This window comes from Venturia canescens, chromosome 6 (genome assembly GCF_019457755.1).
Source record: "Venturia canescens isolate UGA chromosome 6, ASM1945775v1, whole genome shotgun sequence".
Taxonomy (NCBI): Eukaryota; Metazoa; Arthropoda; class Insecta; order Hymenoptera; family Ichneumonidae; genus Venturia; species Venturia canescens.
Genome location: NC_057426.1, coordinates 16743449 through 16770234, shown reverse-complemented (window position 1 = coordinate 16770234; position 26786 = coordinate 16743449). Strand labels below are relative to the sequence as shown.

At 38.4% G+C, this 26786-nt stretch overlaps 1 protein-coding gene across 1 annotated transcript in view; it reads right to left on the bottom strand.

The window, feature by feature from the left end:
* The window catches only part of LOC122411878 (titin homolog), a 1333995-nt gene that overhangs the window by 521458 nt on the left and 785751 nt on the right, over positions 1–26786 (bottom strand). The window lies entirely within an intron of this gene.

The window sequence follows — 26786 nt, the reverse complement described above, 5'->3', positions numbered from 1 at the left end:
CTCTACGTCACGCACTACGCTGAACGCGGCTACCCCCTCTCCTTCTGCGTCGCCGAGCGAGAGAGACAGAGAATGGGCGCACAGCGGGGGCAATACCGGCGCGTGGTTTGCGCATAAAATATGTATATAATTATATAATATATATTTTATTTATTAATATTAATTAATAATAAAATATTATTATAATAAATATTTTATTATAATTAATATATAATATAATATATATATTATATTATACTATAATATAAAATGATAATAACACAATAAAATGAAAAAATTGAATAATACGAATAACATTAAATAATAAATAATAAAACTAAAAAAATATAAAATTCTGGTCGACGCCGCTGGATTATTCGAGGATGTCTAGGGCGATAGCTCATGGGTTTTGGAGGACTAGGTTTAGGTACATTCTATCGCGATTTTCGATTTCTAGGTGGACAACCCCATAGTTTTTTATGTCCAGATATATTCCTCCATGGCTTTCGTCGTCAAGGTATGTTTTTTCATGGTTTTCGAGGTCTGGGTCGACGGCTCCTTAGTTTTCGATGTTCAGGTATGTTTCTCCATGGTTTTCATGGTTTCGGATAATTCCTCCATGGATTTCGATGTCTAGGTATATTCCTCCATGGTTTTCGCGATCGAGGTTGACGGCTCCACAGGTTTCGATGTCCAGGTATGTTTCTCCATGGTTTTCGTGGTCTCGGATAATTCCTCTATGGGTTTCGATGTCTAGGTATATTCCTCTATGGTTTCTGATGTGCAGGTGTATTTCTCCATAGTTTTTAATGTCCAGGTGTATTTCTCCATAATTCTTGATGTCTAAGGTATATTTCTCCATGGTTTTCGTGGTCTAAGTATGTCTCTTCATGGTTTTCGCGGTCGAGGTCGACGGTTCCACAGTTTTCGATGTCTAGGTATGTTTCTCCATGATTTTCGTGGTCTAGGATAATTTCTCCATGGGTTTTGATGTCTAGGTATATTCCTTCATGGTTTTCAATGTCTAGACGTGTTCCTTCATGGTTTTCGTGGTCCAGGTATATTCCTCCATGGTTTTCGATGTATGGATATTTTTCTCCATGGTTTTCGTGGTCTAGGTACAATCCTCCATGGTTTTCGTGGTCTAGATACGTTTCTTCATGGTTTTCAATGTCTAGGCATGTTTCTTCATGGTTTTCGTCATCCAGGTATATTCCTCCATGGTTGTCTCGGTGTAAGTAGATTCCTCCATGGTTTTCGTGGTCTAGGTATGTTTCTTCATGGTGTTCGTAGTCGAGGTCGACGGATCCACAGTTTTCGATGTCCAGGTTGTAACGGCACACTTATGTGCCGCAGCCCCAGCAGCACCACTGCTGCCATCTGTAGGAGTACCTGCGAACAGAAAATAAATATTAATAATAATAATAATAAGTTAATAAATTATTTAGTTCATTTATATGCTGCCAGAGGGCTAAATTGAACAAACATTGCTCACAAGCAAAGCCGACTCTGGAAGCAGATAAATTCAACAGCGAATTCATGCTCGCACTCTTCTCTTCGGTTCTTATAACAGAGCATTAGCTCAGCCAAACATCTAATACATTATTGGCAAGACTCAGCCTCGCTAGAGCCCGACAGTCAAGGAGTAATCCAGGACTGAGCGACAGCTCCTGTGTAGTGGCTGAATCAAACCAGTAGTATTAAAGATGTATGGCATATTGAAAAATCTCTGGATTCTCTCAGGTTCTCCATGAAATACTGACTTGTCCAGATATCTTTCAACTAATAAATAATATAGGTGATACTTTGACTTACCCAGATATTTTATAAAGATTCTCTCCGTCACTGGTCCTCCGTCACCAGGAGTTCTGCTCCACCTCTGTCGGGTCGCCCAAAAGTACCTGCTAGGGGATATCAAATCAATTAGTAAAAAGAATTATAAAATTATAAGTAAGAAAGCCACCCCTCTGCCTCTGGCTCAAAAGTAGGAGACAGAGTGGGGTTTCTCTAATAAAAAAAAAAAAAAAAAAAAAAAAAAGTAATTAAGGAAAATTAAAAGAAAGGAATTTTTGTGTAATCCCTCACACGAAAATTAAAGGAAAGGAATAAGAGGGTGACCAGGAGGACGGAATTGATAAAAGAAATCAAATTTATAAAAGGAAATAACAAAAGTTATATCGGGGGGGAAAAGAGGCAAGGTATCACTTCTTGACTACGCCGATACTACACGTAGTCAAGAAACACACCCAAAGTACACTGAGAACACAACCATTCACAAAACAAACGATCATTGTACAAATTTTATTTAAGACACTTTATTATTTCTGTAAATTAATCGAAACACTCACTCGAGCTGTCACACGCGGGCGCAGCCATATTGACTGTCTTCGATCAGCCGAGGCGAAAATCATGTGAACGTAGCGCCACGATACACAGCGGTAAAAATAGATACTTTTACACCACATTGAATGTACACTCGCAATGAAAAGTATCGTCATTCACACATCATATTTAAACTTGCGAAATCATTGAATTTATCATTTGTACCACCCAAATAAACGATAGCCCGAGCGTAGCCATATTCGAAGATTTAAATCACGTTCATTTCATACCATTCTGTCAAAAATCCGAGAGTACAGTCATATTCGAAAATACTCTCACAGTGTCATATTCGTCGGTAATAACGAGATTTCTCGTGGGGTAAAACCTGGACAAATCAATACAAAACACATATTTCGTTACACATTTTCTTTATTTTACATTTGTATTAGTAAATAAGTTACTGAATAAATTCTTTGTATAATTTTATGTGACAAACAATCAAACAAGGTCTCAAATTAATTCACACCCTCTTTCGTGTCCCGAATCCTTCATAATAAAAGAAACACAAATAAGCAAATACGTTTCAAGGTATGTTTCTCTCGGGTTTTCGTGGTCGAGGATAATTCCTCCATGGGTTTCGATGTCTAGGTATATTCCTCCATAGTTTTCAATGTCTAGGCATGTTTCTTCATGGTTTTCGCGGTCGAGGTCGACGGCTCCACAGTTTTCGATGTCCAGGTATGTTTCTCTCGGGTTTTCGTGGTCGAGGATAATTCCTCCATGGGTTTCGATGTCTAGGTATATTCCTCCATAGTTTTCAATGTCTAGGCATGTTTCTTCATGGTTTTCGCGGTCGAGGTCGACGGCTCCATAGTTTTCGATGTCCAAGTATGCTTCTCCATGGTTTTCGTGGTCTAGGATAATTCCTCCATGGGTTTTGATGTCTAGGTATATTCCTTCATGGTTTTCGATGTATGGATATGTTTCTCCATGGTTTTCGTGGTCTAGTTATGTTTCTTCATGGTTTTCGCAGTCGAGGTCGACGGCTCCACAGTGTTCGATGTCCAGGTATGTTTCTCTCGGGTTTTCGTGGTCGAGGATAATTTCTCCATGGGTTTCGATGTCTAGGTATATTCCTCTATGGCTTTCGTGGTCTGGATATGTTTCTTCATGGTTTTCGCAATCGAGGTCGACGGCTCCACAGTTTTCGAAGTCCAGGTATGTTTCTCTCGGGTTTTCATGGTCGAGGATAATTCCTCCATGGGTTTCGATGTCTAGGTATATTCCTCCATGGTTTTCTATGTCTAGGAATGTTTAATCATGGTTTTCGCGGTCAAGGTCGACGGCGCCACAGTTTTCGATGTCCAAGTATGCTTCTGCATGGTTTTCGTGGTCTAGGATAATTCCTCCATGGGTTTTGATGTCTAGGTATATTCCTTCTTGCTTTTGAATGTCTGGACATGTTCCTTCATGGTTTTCGTGGTCCAGGTATATTCCTCCATGGTTTTCGATGTATGGATATGTTTCTCCATGGTTTTCGTGGTCTAGGTACATTCCTCCATAGTTTTCGTGGTCTAGGTAGATTCCTCCATGGTTTTCGTGGTCTAGGTATGTTTCTTCATGGCTTTCGCAGTCGAGGTCGACGGCTCCAGAGTTTTCGATGTCCAGGTATATTTCTCTCGGGTTTTGGTGGTCTAGGATAATTGCTCCATGGGTTTCGATGTCTAGGTATATTCCTCCATGGTTTTCAATGTCTAGGCATGTTTCTTCATGGTTTTCGTGGTCTAGGATAATTCCTCCATGAGTTTTGATGTCTAGGTATATTCCTTCATGGTTTTCGATCTCTGGATATGTTCCTACATGGTTTTCGTGGTCCAGGTATATTCCTCCATGGTTTTCGATGTATGGATATGTTCCTCTATGGTTTTTGTGGTCTACGTAGATTCTTCCATGGTTTTCGTGGTCTAGGTATGTTTCTTCATGGTTTTCGCAGTCGAGGTCGACGGTTCCACAGTTTTCAATGACCAAATATGAAGGACCACGAAAACCATGTTCCTTCATGGTTTTCGTGGTCCAGGTATATTCCTCCGTGTTTTTCGTCGTCCAGGTATATTCCTCCATGGTTTTCAATGTCTAGGCATGTTTCATCATGGTTTTCGTGGTTCAGGTATATTCCTCCATGGTTTTCGATGTCTGGGTATGTTTCTCCATGGTTTTCGTGGTCTAAGTTGATGGTTCCACAGTTTTCGATGGCTAGGTCTGAGTTTCCATAGTTTTTGTTCTCTAGGTATATTTCTTCATCATTTCCGTGATCTAGGTCGATGACTTCATACTTTTCGATGTCTAGGTATGTGTCTACATATTTTTCAGTGTCTAGGTATATTCCTCCATGGTTTTGGATGTCCAGGTATATTTCTTCATAGTTTTAAATGTCTACGTATGTTCCTTCATAGTTTTCGTGGTCCAGGTATATTCCGTCATGGCTTTTGATGCTAGGTCAACAATTCCATAGTTTTCGATGTTTGGTTATGGTTCTCCATGGTTTTCATGGTCTAGGTCGACGGTTCCATTGTTTTTGATGTCTACGTCGACAGCTCCATGGTTTTCGATGGCTAGGTATATTTCTCCATGGCTTTCGTCGTCCTGGTATGTTTTTTCATGCTTTTCGAGGTCTAGATCAACGGCTCCGTAGTTTTCAATGTCCAGTTATGTTTTCCCATTGTTTTCGTGGATTAGGTTGACGACTTCATAGTTTTCACTATCCCGGTCGATAGCTCCATAGTTCCCGATGTTAAGGTGAATTTGTCCATGGTTCCCGATATGAAAGTCAACGGCTCCATAGTTTCCGATAGTGTGGTGAGTTTTTCTAAGGTTGTCGATATCTAGGTCGTCGGCTCTATAGTTTTCGATGTCTAGTTTGGCGACTATAGGGTTTTCGATGTCTAGGTGGATGCCTTCGTATTTTTTAATATATATTCGACAATTTTATATTTCCCAATATTTAGGTAAACGGTGCAATGGTTTACGATATATTTCCTCATAGTTATCGATATCTAGATCTGCGATTTAATAGTTTGCATTGACGAGGCAGGTTCAGACGTTACAGAAGAATGATTACATGAAAAAATATCACTGGACACCAATAACCATAAAGCTGTGGTCTTAGACATTGAATACCATGGAAACATCTCCTTGGACACTGCAAACCATTGACAGTATCCATGTCAACATGGAATCCATGAATGAGAAGAAGATAGTTTCAAAAATCATTTTTCCAAGTAAACAAGTGGAGCTTTTCAAAAAAAGGAATAGAAAATGAAAATATCATCCCATTGCATAGGAATTTCCCAATCTTTCATTGGAAAATTCGATTTGCTGAATGCATAATCAAAATCGTCACCATTATTGCTTGTAAAAGGTTTCAACTCACATGAACATAACCGCACAGTTTTCGTCCGTCTACATAGAAAAATTGGCTGTGTCGATTGCTTTTGGCACATAGAGAAAAGCACTCAACTTGAAACAAATCGTTTTAAAAATTTTCGTCGAAGACGAGGAATGTATTTTTTTTCTTAAGTAAATATTGTCACGCCTCTAAAAAATAAGCTAAATCAGAAAAAAAATAATTGACAAAGTAAAAAAAGAACGCCAATTATTAAAAGGTCGCGACCGTAGTTTCCAATAATTTTCTATATTTGCATTATCAATAAAAAATTTCAAAATATAAAAAAAAATGAGATCGTTTTCTGAAATTGACAAATATAGTGAATGAAATACGATTCCTATATAGTTGTCACGTCTCGCAAAAAGAAGTGAAATCAGTAAATATTAAAACTTCAAAAAGTAAAAAAGGCACGCCAAGTATTAAAAGGTCGTGACCGTCGTTTTAAATGATTTTCTATATTCGCATTGTCAATAAATAAATTTTAAAAAATGTTTAACTGTGAAAAAATATGAGATCTATTGTAACATATACAGTGAATGAATTACGTTTCCTGTAGGAATTCTGAATTTTGGAAATAAAAAAAAATGAGATCATTTTCTAACGTAGCCAAGTACAGTGAATGAATTAAGGTTCTTGTGGAATTCATTCGTGTACACTTTTAGCCCTAATTCCTCACTTATTCAGAAAAATTTTCCAGCAAACGTCACAGAGCAACAAAGGTTTCTCGAATGATTCTGCAATTATTAAGAGATTATCATCTGTTTTTATGCTAGCTCGGGTTATAAACTTAAAACAGTTTACGCGTACAAGTGCATGCATTGTATCTATACGATGAACTGCACAAATTCATTTTCAACAGTACACACAAGCTTGGCGTGCATGGTTTTCAATCGGAAGCTCGGCGAAGGAATGCCTCATCCGTCCATATATTTGAAGAAAACTTGATGATCCTCTCATGTAATTGTTTTTTAATTTGCCATCCCTTTTCCATCCAACTATTTTATTGAGTAGTCCGACGTGAGATCCCACGCTGTGTACACAAAGAAAAATATCTATTCTTGACTAGTTTGACTGATAAATTCATTACTCCAAATGTTTCGTATTCAACGCGTTTTCTTTTCTCAAATCAATGTTTACACAGCTTACTTCTTTGTTCATCCATTTCAATACTTGTGTAATTCATCCAATCATCTGCCCATTTGGTAAAAAAAAGAGTGTACGGACAAACGAGTGAAAGTGACGCGTGGATAAATTAAAATGCGTATGGGCATGAAAGAATGGCCGTATCTATCCGTACAAGATAAAGGCATATAAAGGGATTGATTGATTTCATTTCTTTATCCGTTCGTTTAATCGTTCAATTTTATCCACAAATTTCACCCATCTGTATTGTTTACCAAATCATTATATAACAGGGCCCCTCTTATTTTATTGGGGGATCGGTTTTTTTCACACTCGTTCATACAATTCTAATTAATTATTGTTTTCATAGTAAATTTGAACAATTGTCTCTTCCCGAGCTTCCGATTGAAAACCATGCACGTCAAGCTTGTGTGTAATGTTGAAAATGAATTTGTGCAGTTCATCGTATAGATACAATGCATGCACTTGTACGCGTAAACTGTTTTAAGTTTATAACCCGAGCTAGCATAAAAACAGATGATAATCTCTTAATAATTGCAGAATCATTCGAGAAACCTTTGTTGCTCTGTGACGTTTGCTGGAAAATTTTTCTGAATAAGTGAGGAAGTAGGGCTAAAAGTGTACACGAATGAATTCCACAAGAACCTTAATTCATTCACTGTACTTGGCTACGTTAGAAAATGATCTCATTTTTTTTTATTTCCAAAATTCAGAATTCCTACAGGAAACGTAATTCATTCACTGTATATGTTACAATAGATCTCATATTTTTTCACAGTACATTATACCTGAAACGGTAGACACGTTGCCATGGGGCCATTACAGTATTCCCGAATTTTCAGAAGCTATGGAGGCATTGTGAATGTGTGCTTACGAGTGTTGGAGATTAAGAGTATATTGAAGGCGAAAAAAAAAAAAATTGTGAGAGTGAGGACATTTATACGAAATAAGAAAATTCTGTAAGAGAGGAATTTTCCTCAAAAACTTGTACATTTGTAATTGATGTAAAATAAAATTTTTTGTGAATCTCTGTCATTCTTTTTCCTTCGAATCTGCTGTTCGTGGGGGAAAGGTCGTTAAAATAAACCAGACTTTGAATTTTTCATCTTTATTGTTCACAAATCATCCTTACTTATCCAACTATTGTATGTATTGTCGAAACCTAGCCATTTCACAAACAACTGACTGCCACGCTTCTTCAACACTTTTTCAATTAGATACGTGTCGGGATTTTTTGTTCGAAGCAGCTCATGCTCGTAGAAACCACCTGCGATGGGCTCCTCTTGATAATCTTTTATATTATAAGTAACTGGATTAGTTTTTCTCACTCGATATATTGTAAAAATTTCCGTTGTCCAATTTGGCGTATAACCTTTCTCAAATACATTCTTAAATTTACTTATGCGTACTTTATCGCCAATTTTGAATTTTGCTGGTTTCTCCCCATCCACAGTTCTATTATATACGTTATGCAATAGTTGCGCCTCATTCGCAGCGTTCACATCTTTCGGTTTCATCTTTATCGTATGATGCTGTGTAGCATTATATTTCTCAATTAAGGTTTCGAGAATATCAATCCATTTCCAGCTTCCGCGAAAACTAAATTGCATCCACATTTTATTCTTGAGTGTACGATTGAAGCGCTCACAAATTGATGCTTTCAAGTTGCTAAATGTTGAATACAAATGTATATTATACTTTTTCATCAGGGCCTTAAAGTCCGTATTGTAAAATTCTTTTCCTCGATCGACGTGAAGATTTTTGGGTATGCGTCCTTTGCTGAGAATTGATTCCATTGCAGCGGTGGCATCTTTTCCACTCTTACTCTTCAATGGTGCGGCCCAGGCGAATTTGGAGAATATATCGATGACGGTGAGGAGAAATTTATACTTGGAGTTGTGTTGTGCATATGCAGACATATCGACAAGATCAGCTTGCCAAGTCTCATCCAGACCGCGTATATCCACTCGTCGACGTGGGTAATTTCGTCGAGCTTGCTTGTGTAGCTCCTCTACCACCGCGGCACGCTCATTCTCTCGCAACTTTTCACTTTTTAAGCTCCGCGATTGCATTTTCCAAATCTTTCATCTCCTTCAACAGGATGGTAAGATCATCTTTTATTTGCTCCGCGATTGTACTTTCCAAATTTTTCATCTCCTTGCGTAGAGTGGCGAGATCATCTTTTACACGCTTCTCTAGAGCAGCCACATTCGATTCGCACCTTTGATTCGTTATATGAGTCACCCTATGAGTTATAGAATGAATGTGTTTACTTAATGCACCGAGTGTTACAACATCTCTGGCATTTATTGGGTCGCCAACGTTTTCCAATCGTTTTCGTTCCAAATCGTAATGACCGTCTGATGTAATTTTGAATCCAGCACCTGGTTTACCCGGAGGACCTGTACCACCACATCTACTCAACTTTCGTCCAAACACATCGACGCTCATGTTGGGAATGTGGATGAAAGCAAGCCCTCACATGTTAATAAATGATTTCAGCTTCACGCAATTCCTCGATAATCGATATGATTTCATTCGAATGTGATGAGTTTCCAGCAGCTTGCGATCCGAGCAATAAACGAAGACGATCCACTAGTTCATTCGGATCATCCGAATAAACATAGTCGATAGAAGTATGCTTTTGTGCTACCTTGTACTGGGGCAGAGCACCACCCTTCTTATCGTTGCTACGCAGCATGGGGGATATATAATTTTTGAATTTACTATTTTTATCCTGACGTACTGCACCCGTGCGTTTATAAAATTTTTTATGAGCATTCGTTGTAATGACAATTTTCTGATATTTCTCCAAGTCATTTGGAGTTATATATTTGAGTTCAGGCTCTTTTTTAAACAACAGTTCCACCAAGCCAATACTTTTGGGATACTTTTCATCTCCAACCACTATATGATCGAGTTCGAAATGAATCGGTGAATCACCAATCATTAATCTGTTTTGAGCGAGATTTCGTACTCCATACAAGCCATCTAATCTTGTTTTGTTATTACTACGCAGTAGACCCAAATATTCACGTATCAAATTATCAACATCTTCAGATGATTCCAAATTATCGTCATCATCATCATGATTATCATTATTTTTAGTTACGGATACATCGACATTCTCATCAGTAATTGCATCATGCCAAATATCGTCTTTGAAAGACATATCTTGCTGCATGCTATTTTCTCCGAAATTTGGAGACTCCTCCTTCTCCTCCTCCTCCTCCTTCTTAACATTCATACGTTCACTCTTAATTTTCGGTTTTTTCGTATACGAAACTAGCTCCTCTAATGGTTCGACAATCGGTTTAAACACATCTTGCATTCTCTGCTGAGCACTATCACGTCCACTTTTCAACATTCGATGTTTCCGTCTGATTGCATCACTTGCCTTGGCAAGTTCACTCAATACAGCCTTCTCCCTTAAAAGTTCTTTGCTCTTCATGTTGACGTATGCAAGTCAGACTCTAGACTGTCTTTAAAACTGAAAGAACAATCATTTATCATCGACGGTGAGGAAGGAATCAAATCCTCTTCTATATCTTCCAGCATTCAATTCACTCTCCTTGTCAATCGTGATGAATCCATACTTGTCCGACTTCCAACACTTTATACACATGTTTTTGAAGCACGCATAAGTCATATCAGTATTCACATGGTCATTATACACATGTTTTAGATTCATATCGTCTTGCTTGAATAGTACAACAAAATTTGCATTATCTCTCACAAGATGTTTCGGGATACGGGTATACGTTTGACATAGATAAAAACTGTCCACAATCTCATGTCTCCCCATGGAAAAAAATGCTCTCACATTTTCCTGCTTTTCGCATGCTATATCATCAAAGATAAATATTGAGTTTGGTCGAGCTTCACTGGGGGCCACAACTTGTTCATGCTCGTTAAATGGGAAGAATTCCACTCCTTTCACGGGTTTGAGCATTTGCTCGAGAAGTCGATATTTCGGCTGTTTCAACGATTTCGAGTAGAGATAAATGTTCTCGAATCTCAAACCGTTTGGATGTATCAGGAGCGTAAGTAGAGCATTCGTTTTTCCACAATTCGATGGTCCACAAAACACGGCATGAATGCTACTAGGTAGTATGTTCCCATGACGCTTCACTTTCTTTGCATCACCTACGAGTTCATCGAAATTTATTACGGGAAGTTGACCACCTTGTTTCTTCATCTTCATCGCGCATGCTACTGATTGAAAAAATCATATAAATGCGACTTTATAATATAATACTGATCAGTCGTATTGCGACCACCGCGTGGTAATGATTGTGCATGGCAAAGGTCTTGTCAACAGTCTAATTAACAATCTCCCGGTGGAATTGCATCTACCAGGCTATCAATATTGTGGACCTGGCACAAAATTGGCCAAACGTCTTGCTCGTGGTGATCCAGGTATAAATCCGCTGGACGCAGCTTGCAAACAGCACGATATCGCATATTCGAAAAATCGCGACAATTTGGAAGCAAGACATTTGGCGGATAAAGTTTTGGCTGAACAAGCTTGGAAGCGTGTAACCTCGAAAGACGCGAGTCTCGGTGAAAGAGCAAGTGCTTGGGCTGTGACGAACATTATGAAGACTAAGAGGAAATTTGGATTGGGTATGAAACGCCCGAAAAGTGTTTGCCTGAAAAAGATTATCGGTGCTGCGAAGAAAGCAATGATACGTAGTGATGATTCTCGTAAAGTCGTAATGTCTGCACTGAAAGGTGCGCGAGCTGGTGTAAAGGGCGTTAAAGTACGCACGCCTAGGATTCTACCTGTTCCTAAAAAAACCGGCGGTTTATTACCCTTCCTCGTACCCATCTTTGCCGGTCTTAGCGCTGTTGGAGCATTGTCGGGTGGCAGTGCTGCAATAGTCAAAGCTGTAAATGCTGCTCAAGCGGCTAAAAAGGAATTGGACGAACGTAAGCGTCACAATCGAACACTCGAGGCCATCGCTTTGGGTAAAGGTTTACACTTGAAACCATACAAACAGGGTTTGGGTCTTTACCTCGGGTCAAAAAACGTATAATCACGCTACCACATCAACCACTCACCGACATCGATCTGCTAAAGTATGCGGGAGCCATGAAAATTCGTAACTTTCGCGGTGTTTTCATGCGTGACACTTTACCTGCGGACGGACCACTCGAGCAAGAATCAGCAATCGTTAATTTGGATGATAATGTGGGACCTGGTACACACTGGGTTGCTTATAAAAAATCTGGCCGAGGAATCACATACTTTGACAGCTTTGGCAATCTTCCACCTCCACCCGAACTCATGAAATACTTTAATGTTGGTAGCGTGAAATATAATTATAAAAAATATCAAGAATATGACACGATAATATGTGGACATTTATGTTTAAAATTTTTGTGTAATCAACTGAATCGGCGAGACAATTATAAACTATATAAATAAAGATTATGGAGCTATGTGTTTAGTTCTAAAGTTGCGAGCATCATGGATGATAGTTTAACTATTACCATCACTGGCACATCCTCCATACTCGAAGCACAATTTTTTCCACCCATCGAACTATCGCCCGACAAAAATTATACTCTTGGACTCGTCGAGCTGCTCACGTTCAATTCAATTCCAAATATTGATATTTGTTGCAATGAATTTCATGTTGGAACGCAAGTGTTGACCATTCCAACGGGCAGCTATGAAATTGAAGATATTGAAAAATATTTGAAAGCTCAGTTGACAAACATACAAATTCAGCTTAAGCCGAATAATTATACGCTACGTAGTGAAATTGAGTGTAATCAATCGATTGATTTTACATCGAACAATTCTATTGGACCTCTTTTGGGTTTTACATCGCGTCGATTGGAACCCAATAAAAGACACGTGTCTGATTTGCCGGTATCCATTATCAAAGTGAACGCCATCCGAGTCGAGTGTAACATAACAACTGGTGCATACATCAACGGACGAAAAGTTCACACAATTCATGAATTTTTTCCATCTGTACCGGCTGGCTATAAAATCATCGAAGTACCATCGAGTGTTATTTATCTACCAATCACAAATCGGCGAATTGACAATATATAACTTCGTATTGTTGATCAGGACGGAGATTTGATAAATTTTCGCGGCGAAGTAATCACCATAAGACTTCATATAAAATCTCGATGGGGATAATTTACAATCACCGTATTGGCAATATTAATAAGCCAACATGGGATTACGAAACCACCAGTCGTCGAACGACGCTGAAAGCGTTAACACCTCAAAACCTTCTACTATTAAAGAGTTTGGGTCTCAAAATTCGTGGAGTTGCCGTGTGAGAAATTATATGTTGTGCATTTGCTGCTTGCGATGGAGGAAGAAATCATAAACATCCAGACACCCGTCATGTTTGACGAATCCATCATACATTATGAGGTTCATGCTCATCAACCATACGCATCGTCAACATACAACAATAGTGATGAAATACGTATTTCAATCCAACATCAAGATTTATCAATTTTACCGAGCAAAAGTTCAATTCACATTTGCGGTAAACTGACAAAGGCGGATGGTACAGCGTTAGCTGCAACGAGCCTCGTCAACAATGCCATTTGTCATTTATTCGAGGAGGTGCGTTATGAACTTAACGCAGTTGAAATCGATCGTAATAAAAATGTGGGAATCACATCTCTCATCAAAGGATATACATCTCATTCGTCGGCGAGAAGTGCAATGCTTGAGAACACCGGTTGGCTCGATGTTGAGGAGACTCAACAAATTGTAGACGTAGCAGGCAACTTTGACGTATGCATACCACTGAGCATGCTGCTGGGATTTGCTGAAGATTATCGAAAAGTGGTGGTGAATGCAAAACACGAATTGATCTTGACTAGATCACGTTCCGATGATAATGCAATAGTTCAAGCAGCCGCTGAAGATTATAAAATTACACTACGAAAAATTGAATGGCTCGTTCCATACGTCACCGTGGCAGATAAACGGAAAATTCAACTGTTGAAATTCATCGCCAAAGATACTCCAATTCCAATGAGTTTTCGTACGTGGGAATTGTATGAATATCCAATGTTACCAGCGACATCGAAACACGTGTGGTCTGTCAAGACATCCACACAGCTGGAAAAACCTCGATATGTGATCCTGGCGTTCCAAACAGGACGAAAGAGCGTTAAAAGGCAAAATGCGAGCAATTTTGATCATTGCAATGTTACCGATGTAAAATTATACTTAAATTCACAATGTTATCCCTATGGTAACATGAATTTGAATATACCGCAAAATCAGTATGCAGTACTATACGATATGTATACAAACTTTCAACCGATGTACTACAATAAGGAGGCCGAACCGTGGCTTACAAAAACGGATTTTCTCAAATATGCTCCTCTCATTGTGGTTGACTGCTCGAAGCAGAACGATTCTCTCAAGTCTGGGCCTGTTGATGTACGCCTTGAATTTGAAACAAGCACAAATATTCCTGCTCAAACATGCGCATACTGTCTCATTCTACACGATCGCATCGTTGAATACAATCCTGTGAGTGGTGGGGTGAAAAAATTGGTATAAAGTCATGGTGATGATTTTACTAATCGTCAGTCGAGATGGACTTTATCGTTGATCTCCAGGGTTTTAAGGGCTCACGCAATGAATTTATCCCGAAAGAAATATCAATTATTCGAGCCAACGACAAAATTTATAAACCTCTAACGCTGTTCTTCAAATCACCATGTACTTGGGACGCGCTACCCGGTCGATATAAAATAACAAACAAATGGTTGGAACGAAATGTTCACGGGATTTCATGGGACTATGAGGGTCTACCATACAAAACAGCGAAAATAATCATTCAAACAATCTTACAACGAGCTCGTGCTATATACGTGAAAGGGAGCGAAAAGTCTTTGTGGCTGAAGAATTTCTTGGATCTGTCATCGGAAATTATCGATATGGAGACTCTGGACTGCCCATCGTTGCAGAAGTTGCCGAAAAGTCGCCTCGATTATCCTCACCATCACCATAACAATCCGAAATACAATTGTGCGAATGCGAATGTGAAATCGCTCAGAAGTTGGTTATATGTATATCTAGCATTGTGTGAACGAGGGATTTTCAAATAAACAAAACATTTCTACGATGAGACTTTTTCCATATTTTTATTGCAAGCCCTCCTCCTCCTCCAATTAGTCTACAATATTTCATATTATTATTACTATTATTAGTATGATTTTTCAATAATGATCACAATTATACATTTTTTTCTCTTCACGAAGATTTTGGAATATGTTTGAACAAAATTTTACTCCACTTGTCGGCAAACGTTTACATGTACAGTTCTCTTGCTTGAGCCGCCTCCAACAGCTTTTTGAATTCATCCTCGTCTTGGTCGAAAGCCTCGGAAAGTCTCCCCGGTAGAAAAACCATGAATTGACCTCCGATGTTGGCGATGTATCGTTTTCCAAATTTCGTTTTCACCGATCGAATATGATGAATTGGATGATCAGTCCCGACCTCAAGTTCAATCAGCTTCTTCGTTGGTATGTTGTTTTCCAGCGTGGCAACTTTGTTCAAAGATGTAAACTCCATTTTTGAAGAGTGATTTTTTTTTTTCTCGTCTGCTCTCGAACTAATGCAGCAGCTGACTGACGACGACGTTGCTCTCGATTTCTCTTGAATTTTTAGGGTTATTCCCCCTCTACCTCATGCATGTCCTCCCTCTCCCGACATTTTCTACAATTTTTCCGTAGAGGGGCCGGAGCATCAATGTGATCTTCCATCGAAGACGTATTCCAATGATCATGGCATCGACGCAACGATTGAATTTCAACGTCGGATTTGTAGTAATATGGAAAACGCTCCCACAAAACATCCGTAAAGTCACTGAAATATTTCTTGAACGTTGATGGTGATATAATGAGGAGTTCTTCCGCCGTCATTTCACGAGGGCTCCGTATACAATAAATTGCATAAATATTCACTAGTTGTTCCATGATCCAACATTTTTCACACTCTCGACGTATTGGTCCTAGAGCATCAATATGAGTCGACATCCACGGTGGATTAAAATGATCGTGACAATATTGATAAGACTGAACTTCACTATCACTCTTCAAATGTTCAGGTAATCGATCCCATAGCGATGGAATGAATTTACCATAATATTTTATGAGCAGAATCTTAGGAATTGATTCGAGTTCATTTTTAGTCAGCATCCAATGTTCTTTCAACGGATGGATCGCATACATACTCGCACATCTATCCATCTTGAGAATACTTTTCATACTGAAGTCTTGAAAAAAAAAAAAACACAACAAAATGTCGAAAAAATCTTGAGACCTCTTATAGAATTATTGTAGAATAATTTTGCTGCAGACCCTTCCCCATCCGGTCCGCACATGAGCGATGACGAATCAGTGGCATTTCAAACTGAATGTTTACATCTCGACATACACCCAGAGTTCAAAACTCTTAGAGAATATTTTTTCTCGTTCACTCCGTCTCTCTCATGCTTTTGCTCTCTACGGTCATTCTATCTCTCTCACACCTCTCTCTCCAACGGCAGACCCTTCGTTATGCCCCCCCTCCCCTCCCTTATCTGCATCCGAGGCGAAGACAAATCCGTAACGCACTGGTCATAAATTAACACGATTTTTCTCATTCCATCTCTCTCACACTCACCATCGGCTCTATCTCTCCTTCTTTTTCAAGGGCCGCGAGAATGTGTGCGACACACACACGGCCCTACGGCGCGCGGCTTCCCCCTTCGCTGCCCCCCTCTGGCCCTGGCGCTTCCCCGCACACCGCTCCCCCCTCGCCCCCATTTGAGCCAGAACCGGCGTAGCCTTACTACTCCCTTTCTATTCTTTTTCTTCTCCTCTATTTATAAATATACTTGTATACTTTTCCTTTTAGATACAGTTCATTCATGCATGTAGTCTCACCTCTTTTTCTCAATATTTTTCATTCTTTACGCCCACGCAATCTATCTTTTATCAATTCATAATGTTTCAAGAGACTCGGTAGAGTCTCGGGACAAGTACATTGACAGCCCTGTCGTCTGCTGGCCCGAGACTCTCGCCGAGACTATACTTTCTCTGAATAAAACGATTCGCCGTGGTGGGGGTAAAATTGGCATGTGATTTTATTGAATTACGAAGCTTAGGAGCCATTTAGCAACTTGAAAATTGAAGTTTAAGCCAGTTGAGTAATTCTCTTTCGATTCTGCCCTAAATCAGCATAATCGGTGTTGTGATTGCTGAGAAAAAACTTTGCACGGGCTCAAGATTATGCAGAAGTTACCAACACATTCAAGAATATATGCGTCTGTATTTATAAACCGGTATCAAATCGGCCGCGTAAATGTAGTCTGTGATGTGTGTGTGAAAAAGAATATAAAAAATGCGCGATGCATATGTCAACGAAACTTTTCAAGATTTCATTATTTCGTTCGATTGGAAATAAGTGTTGACTGAAATAATCCTTCAATTAAACCAGATTACGAGAAATATTCTCCAGTGCGAATATATCGTCACTGGCGTGGTTATATATCATGTGTAAATAGGTTATACATACGAATAAATAGAACAAAAACACACGGAATTGTTAGAATGATATTAGAAACTTTACTTGAATAAATGTTTTCTAATTTATTTCTTGTGTCGTCATTATTTTAAAACATCCCCATATTTTGCTTGATATTCAGTTTGGCTCTGCCCTCTCCGATCCTTGTTTTCACCCGCTCAGTTTGCAGCGGATCGATTCATATTATTAATTCGTTCCCTAATATGTGTTCTATGATTTTCTACTCCTTCATGATGATTGTGGTAACATGATTCGAGAGGTTTCTAATCATGATCTTGAATTGCACATTTTGTAAATCAGATTTTCAAAAAAAAATCTGGTCTTGGTATAATGTGTAGTTATTCTTTTCCCATTAGGTCTGTCGAGTGATAAATTTGGAAACTTTTCCAGAAAGCCTTTGGATGCTTTTTTTGCTAATGATATGAAAAGTCGTATCTTAGGAATGCGGTATGCAAACACAAATTTTGATAACAAAACTTATAGAATGACATGTATGTTGAGTATTTCCACTTTGCAAACTACAAATATGGAATTATTATAAAAAAAATTCATTCCAATAAGTCTACTGTTGCTCAGTTTTGGATGCGATCAAATATGATGCCTACGAACATCCCCAGAAACTTACAGAATTGCTGAACGCAATGTGCGCTATGTCATTTTAATGCAACATCATGACTTTTGACAACTTTTCATTATAATGCTGTAGATTGGGATCATTGAAATACTGCAAAAATCTGCAAACTATACAATTTAAATACTGTGCCATTTATTTTACATTTTGACTCTAACTGTAACATCTATATGAAGTAAAAAATTGATTATAAAAGTCTTCAGTTGCTCATTTATGGATAGATTTGAAATTGCTGTCTTCGAAGTTCATTGCGCAGATACATTGAACCGCAGCAGATACCTGCGAACTCTGAAATTTCTGTGGATATATATACATGCGACGGATCACCCCTTATCTTTGATTATGGTAATATGTAATGGAACTTGGTTCGGTAAGTTTTTAAGTGTTCCTTTTCAAATAGTATTGAAGTTTGTATGGCTGATATACAGCGAATACATCCAAACTTTGATATTTCTGTGTTGCAGCATGTGTGCCAATCATTCAAATCATTTACTCCAACCGTATCAGGTAATCTAGAAAATTCATCACAAAAGTCTTCCGCTTTTCTAGTTACATCAATTTTCCTTTTTCTACTCCATTGTGAGTTTCCGAATTTCTAATTTCATTTCTGAATTGTCCTGAAATGGTTTTCCTCCAAAACCAATGCAGGTACCTTAAACGTCTTTGAATTCTGTTGCTTTGTTGAATAAAGTTCGCTTAGTTTTTTTTTGCTGCTTTGAGTTCTGGCTTAATAAATGTTAGAAGTTTTCGGGTACGTTTTTTCAGCAACTATCAAACTGTGGATAATTGGACCTCAGCGGCCACTTGCAAACTTTGGAAATATATTTCATTGAGGGCACGTTTTGGATGAAATGAAATCTCTAGATTCAGAATGCAAATACGACATTTAAAGTGGGCAAATCTGTTGGATTTTTCGTGTCTTGAATTTGATCTATCTTTCATTTGAATTTTGAAGAAAAGGGATAAATAAAATCTGTTCTATTAAGGAAATCTTTACATCAGTTCTTTCTTGGTATGAAGACTTGGAAAAAATCGCCAAAGGCCAAGGACAGACAGGTGACGAAATATTTTCAGTACAATTTTGACGAAAAATAGATCTTTTGTCGCGGAAACCAACGTTATAAGCCGAAAATCATATTACAGCTCACGAGACGCATTTCTTCATTCTCTTGGGTTCCTATTACACATAACATAATAGAAGATAAGGGGGAAAATCACCAATGTGGAAGAAGAAACCAGTGCCGAAATATTTCCAGTACAATTTTGACGAAAAATAGGTCCTTTTTCGTGGAAACCAACGTTATAAGCCGAAAATCATATCTCGGCCCCCAACCCGCTTTCTACCATTCTCTTGGGTTCCCAATAAGCATAGCAAATTAGAGTAGAAGAAAAAAATAGCCGAACTCCATGGACAGACCTGTGACGAAATATTTTCTGTACATTGTTGACGAGAAATTTGTTGTTTTTTTTTTTTTTTTTTTTTTTTTTTTTTTTGTTTGTTTCGAATGAGCAATTTGAATAAAAAGTGATGGGCCGGACAAGTACGTTTAAGACGTATTTGAACATAATTTGTACCGATCCAATCGAAGTTGAATGTTGTGAATAATACCAGGGGATCCTGAAAATCGGAGGGGAATCGATTCTTCAAAGTGTGTAACTTGTTGAAGTAAGGAATGACTTTCATGTGAATTTTTAATGATTTCATTTCCATTAATTTTTTAGTAATTTTGATAAAACGTTGTGAGCCCGACAAGGATTCTCAACGCTCATTTGTCCCCGGAGATTATATTTCGAATAACTGATAAATACTTGACCTCGAATTGATATAATACATTTTAGTACAGCACGTAACTTCCGTTATGACTTTTGTTTCATCAACTTTTTTCTTGAAAATAATTATCATGAGTTTCAATTAAAGTTTCCGATTTGTTCAATAAATATTCCAAATTATCAATAAAAACTTGGCCTCTAATTGATATCATACATTTTTATACTGCATGTAACTTGGATAGTACATTTTTCATTTTCTTCAATATTTATGAATTTTTTTGAAAATTTTTATTTTTCTTTACAGAATTTTTTTTGATGGTTTTTTATTGTTGTATTTTTTTGAACTTTTCAATTTTTCGTTTATTATTTCTATAGAATTTTTTTCCTGGTTCTGAATCTTTTTTCTATGTCATCCAGAAACAAGAGACCATCAATATACTTGTCCCAACCTTTTTTTCCCAAGGGGAAGTTTATGGTTTCTTATTTTTTTCATTCCTCACGCAGGCTAATCCCCTCTAGCGTTTTTTTTTCTCTCTCTTCCTCTGTAAGCATTTCATCATCATCATCTCTGAATATTTTCTAATAGTATGCAATAAACAATTTCATTTATTTATTCATTCATTAACTCTCTCTCTCTCTCTCTCTCTTTGTATCTTCGCAGTGTAACTGACTAGACGTGTTTTCTTGTGCTCTGCTACCTCACTTGCTATCACCCGTATCAGTGTATTACACCTAATTACTGTTTTGGTTACTGTTCGTACTGAAAAATCTGTGATACATACTTTTGGTGTAGCCAGCAGTGTTTGAGTTTTTAGCTGCTTTGAGTGCTTCCACCTTTCATTCTGGTGAGATTTTGATGTGCCTGATCTTCCCGCAAAATTCTCACTTGTGACCTCACCGACAGTTTCACCGTCTACTTAACCATCGTTCACCATCGTTCACGAGCCTTCACTTAGTCATCTAGTGATCTGCTATTTTATCTGTGCTGCGGGTTTTATGGTGTTGTAAACAAGCATTACGTATTGCCCACCCAATCTCCGTGTGTTCATCTGTTCTTCGACATTGGGGCCTAGTGTGTTTGACCGCGCTAAATTTCTTCGTGTTCCTAGTGGCTATTTATACGAATTTATCAGTGACTATTTATATAAATTTATTAGTGCTGCTATTTTCGCTGGCATCAATCTATATTTAGCCTGCTTCCGAGTTCGTTGGCATCATTCTATATTTAGACTGTTGTCTGACAGTTATTCACTGTGTGGCTGAGTAAATAAACAGGCGTACAGCCCTGTTTTTTCTTCGTCTCCGCTCTGCTCTATTCTTCGTATTATTTCTCTGTGCGTGATCGGGCCGGTTATTGTTGTGCCACCGTACATCTCTGCTCGTCGCGCTGGTTTCCTTATGTATGGCATTCGTAGCCAAATCTTCTTTATCAAGTGTTGGCTCAGTTACTATTTAACCGTCTGTGAGCTGTCTCTCTACATCGCGCCTACGCCGATCTGCACTACCATCGTCTTTGCTCTGGCTCCACTGTACTTGCTACCTGCGCTCGTACCGTCTGCTTTCCATCAGCTGTGACGCTCCTCTACTTTTATTATCGTTACTACTCGCTCTCTGCTCTGTCTCCGTGGCACCTCCTGGCTTCTACATCTGCTTCGTCATCTGTCTATGTATCAACTCAAGAAGATTGTATTTATTTTATTTATTCTATCTATTGATTTGCTATCTTAGCATTTTATTTTTACTTCTATTTGTTATTTTATTCCGGCCTACGTTGTTTCTATTACTGTCTCTATTATAATCCAAATTTTATCATGTCTAGTTGTGCAGCGTGCTCCCGCCCTCCGAAAAGGGGGGAAAGCATCCTTTCTTGTTCTGGAGAGTGTGGTGAGAGTTATCATATTGATTGTGCTGCAGCTAAGTTTTCCGTAACTCGCCAAGAGCTTATTGGAAAATTGTTTTTTCGCTGTGATGATTGCTCTATGCATAGGTCTCTAATTACACCTCGTACACCAGATTTAACACCTCCATCGACTTCGTGCACTCATTGTAATTCTGACAAACTTGATTCGGTCCTTAACCAGCTGCAGGTTCTTTCTGTTTCTATGAACACTCAATTCACTACTCTCTCCAATACTCTCTCTGGTGTGGTCCGAACCCTGGAGGATTTGAGTTTGAAAGTCAATAAGCTTGATGCCTCTCAAACTGAAACTATCACTAAAGTTAACGAGTTAGAAACCAAGGTTATAAATGATTATACGGAGCTCACATCGAATCATGATTCCCTGTCGGCTCGGATATTAAATGTTGAATCTCAACTTCTTCATGTGGAGCTAACTATCTCGGGCATTCCACCTGACGTTAAAGATTCGCCGAAAGCTATTGTGAGTAAGATTTTCACGGCTCTCGATTCTTCTGATTTGATCGGTGATATTTTGAACGTTAGACCACTACCTCCTAAATCTACCTTGCAAAGACCTGGCTCTTCTGCGGCTCCCGATCAAATTCAGTCGAGTCTGGCCTTTAAATCTTTTCTAGTCGGCATCAAATCGCCCATGGTTCGTGACCAGATTCTGCGAAACAAGCGTATTAAAAAACAGCTCCCTGTAAATGAGGTATTTGTAACGTCTCATTGTGGCCAAATTTATGTTAACGATAACCTATCTCCATCTATGTACAATTTACTTAAGCGTGCTAAAGCTAAAGTGAGTGAGAAATCTTGGAAGTCGTGCTTTATCGAGTCTGGCTCCATCTTCGTTCGCAAGGCAAATGGTGTTCCTCCGATTAGAATCTCGACCGACAAAGATCTCGCCTTGATTTCTTGACTACCCTCTGATGCAACTCGGGTGCAACCGGCCTGTATTCTCGCCCAACGGAATATTCTTAGTCCGCTGAAAGTAGCCCAGTTCAATGCTAATTCTTTACTCGGTCATTTTGATCTGTTTCTTTCTCACTTTTCGTGTTCTACCAACTTCCAACATGTTATAGCGATTACTGAAACCTGGCTGCACCCGGGTATTTCCTCTGAATTATTGAAACTTGATAATTATTTACTTGTGCGCAATGATCGGCGGGGTAGGCGAGGAGGAGGAGTTGCGGCTTATATTCACTCGTCTTTAAAAGTCAAGGTTTTGGAATTTTCGCCTAATATTTTGTTAAATTCTCCTGAATATATTTTGCTTGAGGTTTCTCGTTCATCGAGTGACCCTCTCTTGCTTGCTGTTCTTTATCGATGCCCTAAAGGGTTACTTTTTAATGAGTTTATAAATACTTTATCAAATTATCTCCATTTGTACAAAAATCTTATTTTAACGGGTGATCTAAACTGTAATTTGGCTATGGACAGCTTTGAGGCTTCCTCACTTCGTAACTTTGCCTCCTTGTTCTCTCTGCATATCGTTGATTCACAGCCGACTCATCATGTTGGTTTTTCTCACTCTTGGCTTGATATTTTCATCATTGATAGTTCAACCAAAATGATAAAATTTAGTAAAACTGATGTGCCATTCATTGCAGGCCACGATCTTATTGAGCTGCAGTATGCTTTTGACGCTCAATTACCTGCTGCCCGTACTTACACTCGTCGTAATTTTAAGAACTTTGATGTATCAATTTATTGCAATTTGCTTTCTTCAGTATTTGCTCCTCATACTGATTGTGCATCGCCTTCTGATATTGATTCTCTGTTGTTTAAGTTGGGTGGCACTTTAATTTCTGCGCTTAACTCTCTCGCTCCGGTATGTACGTTTACTGTATCTAAACCGCGTACGCCTTGGTGTACGAATGCTCTTAAGTTACGTATTAAGACTAAGAATGCGATGTATAAGAAAGCCATGCGAACTGGAAATTTGTTGAATCTACTGATTTTCCGTCAATTTAGAAATAATCTTACTCGAGATCTTCGTTTGGCTCGTAATAACTATTATTGTGAAAGGTTTGTATCAATAAATGATAGCTCTAGTGTTTGGAGGGAGCTCAAATTACTTGGTCTGGCTAAATCCGAATCTTCTTCTTGTTTCGACTATTTCTCTTCAGAGGAACTCAACCTTTATTTTGCCAATATTGCTAACGCAGCTCCGTCTTGTGAGCTTGATGATTTTCTCTTAAAATTACCTCCTCTGCAGAATGACCGACCAATTTTTGAGTTTGCTCTACTCTCAGCTGAATCTTTAACCCTCTTCATTCGTACCTCACTCAAATCTTCCCACTCGGCGGGACCAGATGGTATTTCTTCTTTTACCATTCTGTCTGCTTTACCGATTCTGCTTCCATCTTTGTTACTGCTCTTTAATGCTTCCTTAGCTCACTCTTACTTCCCCACCACGTGGAAACGTGCATATATTCGGCCTTTGTTGAAAGTTTCGCCTCCTGCTTCGCCGTCTGACTGCCGTCCTATTGCGAATTTATGTGAACTTGCCAAATTGCTAGAACGTATAGTGCTAAAACAAGTTTCCTCTTTTCTAAATAACAATAATCTGCTTGACTCTAGGCAATCGGGTTTTCGGTGTGGTTTTAGTACACAAACTGCCCTTCTGCGTATACGTCAAGACGTCTGCTAGTCGGTGGACGACAGGAAAATTACCCTACTCGTTCTCTTCGATTTTAGTAAGGCTTTTGTATGGTTCCTCACAATTTACTTTTGCTTAAACTTCGTTCTTTTGGATTTGGTGACCGTGCCCTCCGCTGGTTTTACTCCTATTTAACTGGTAGGTCTCAAGCTGTAATTGATCCCTCTTCTAACCATTCATCTTGGCTTCCTACTTCCTCAGGTGTTCCTCAAGGATCCGTCCTTGGTCCCCTACTGTTCTCATTGTTTATCAATGATATTGGAGCTCAACTTCTCTACACGCATCACATGCTCTTCGCTGATGACCTACAGATTTACTTGAGTTGCCTACCTTCTAATTTGGACGATGCTCTTTTGAAAATTAAAATTGATGTAAATGTGATTGCGGAATTTGCTTTGAGGAACGGGTTGAAATTAAATCTATCTAAATCTAAAGTCATCCTATTGGGTAGTCCTGCGTATATAAATCGTATTGACTTGAACTCGCTTACTCCAATTATTATCGATGGCAAATTAATCCCGTTTGTCAATGAGGTACGGAATCTGGGTGTAATTATGAACTCGAATCTATCATGGAACAAACAAATCTTGTCTCTCTCGAAACGTGTTCATTTTGTTCTTTACAAATTAAAATACCATAAATCGGCGTTGTCGGTTAAGCTTCGCACTACATTGGTCATTACTCTAATTTTTCCCATTATTGATTATTGTTGTCTAGTCTTTAATGATCTAACTGATGAGCAAAATACTGTATTACAACGTGCTTTGAATTGTGCTATCCGCTTTATTTTTGACTTGCGTCGCGATACTCATATTACCCCTTATAGACGTCATCTTGGTTGGCTGAGCCTGCGTTCACGACGTCGCTACTTCTTAGGCATCAGCATGTTCCACGTGGTAAACGGCACTGTGCCTACCTATTTGAGTGAGCTCTTTACTCGTGTTCCTCCTCCTCTTCGTCCGACTCGACAAATTTTACCTCCCACGTTCAAGATTCCTCATTTCAGAACTTCCACACTTCAAAATTCTTTTGCTTTTTCGGGTGCTTATTTTTGGCATTCCCTACCTTTCTCTATCACCTCCTCGGTTACTCTCTCATCTTTTAAGACTAGTCTTTTTAAGTTTCTTTTTGATTCAGATCAATGATGCAAATCTTTTATTATTCCATTTACTCTTCTTTTACATTTCTTTTCTTTTCCTTCCACTTGTTTGTTCGTATGTTTCATGGGTATCTCCAGCTTTCTGTTCGCTGACTTTCGCAAAATTATATTCTTAATTGTTCTCCTGCTTTATATTTACTCATTCGCTTATATTTACTTTATTACGCTCGTTTTTACTTAGTTTTACGTAGTTTTTTTTTTACCTAGTTAAGTTTAGATACGTATTAGTCTAATGAGCTATGTTATTTTTAAGTTAGGCTGTTATGCATTATCCTAGAATATGTTACTTTTAATCTTCATTTTATTTTATTATTTACTTTTCTCTTAATTCCTTCTTCATGTTATTTTTATTTTAAGCTTTTGTATTCTTGTACCTTGTGCCCCATAGCTTTGCTAGGGCATAAATAAACTAATCAATCAATCAATCAATCAATCTCTTCTCCTTTTCACATATTTTTTTCGTGTCTATTCATTTCATTTATACAATCCGTTTTTACCTTTCTTACTTTGAATAAAATTTTTTCTCTTTCATTTTTTCCTCCTCTTCACGCAGATTATTCTAGCGCTTTTGGCCTTCTCTCTGTCACTCTTTTCTCTCTCTTTCTTTCTCTCAACTTCTAAACCTCTTTAATCTAATACTATCTATCTAATAAACAATATCATTCATTTATTCTCTCTCAGACATGATTTTCAAGCTCATTCAATTTTCATATCTATCCACGTTCTTTTTCTTTTTTAGTTTCATATAAATTTCTTATCATTTTCCTTGTTTTTAGCCTTCATGCAGACGTTTTTCTCTAGTTTTTTTCCTTTTCTCTTCCCTCTTCTCTCTCTCTCTCTCGCACGCACGCACACACCTAAGCGCGCGCGCTTTTCCAGTTAGCCACGATTCATCTTCCAATACAAATATAAAATTCACATGCACTAAGCCTCTTTCACATGTCTCTTTTTTTCAGCGTATTTTGAACAACGTCGAGCCCGTCAAGAAAGAAGCTTTGCGAATGCTCAAGCTCGGATGATCAACATGCTGTACCAGATGTCAAATCCGTTCCGGGGACGTCGTTATAGCCGTGGACGTCCGCAAAACCCTTACTGACACCAATAATGATATCCATTCAGTTTTTTTCTTTTTGTCTCATATTTTTAATTACATTTAACTTTTCTAAATAAATACATAAAAACACTTGTGATATTATGATAACTGA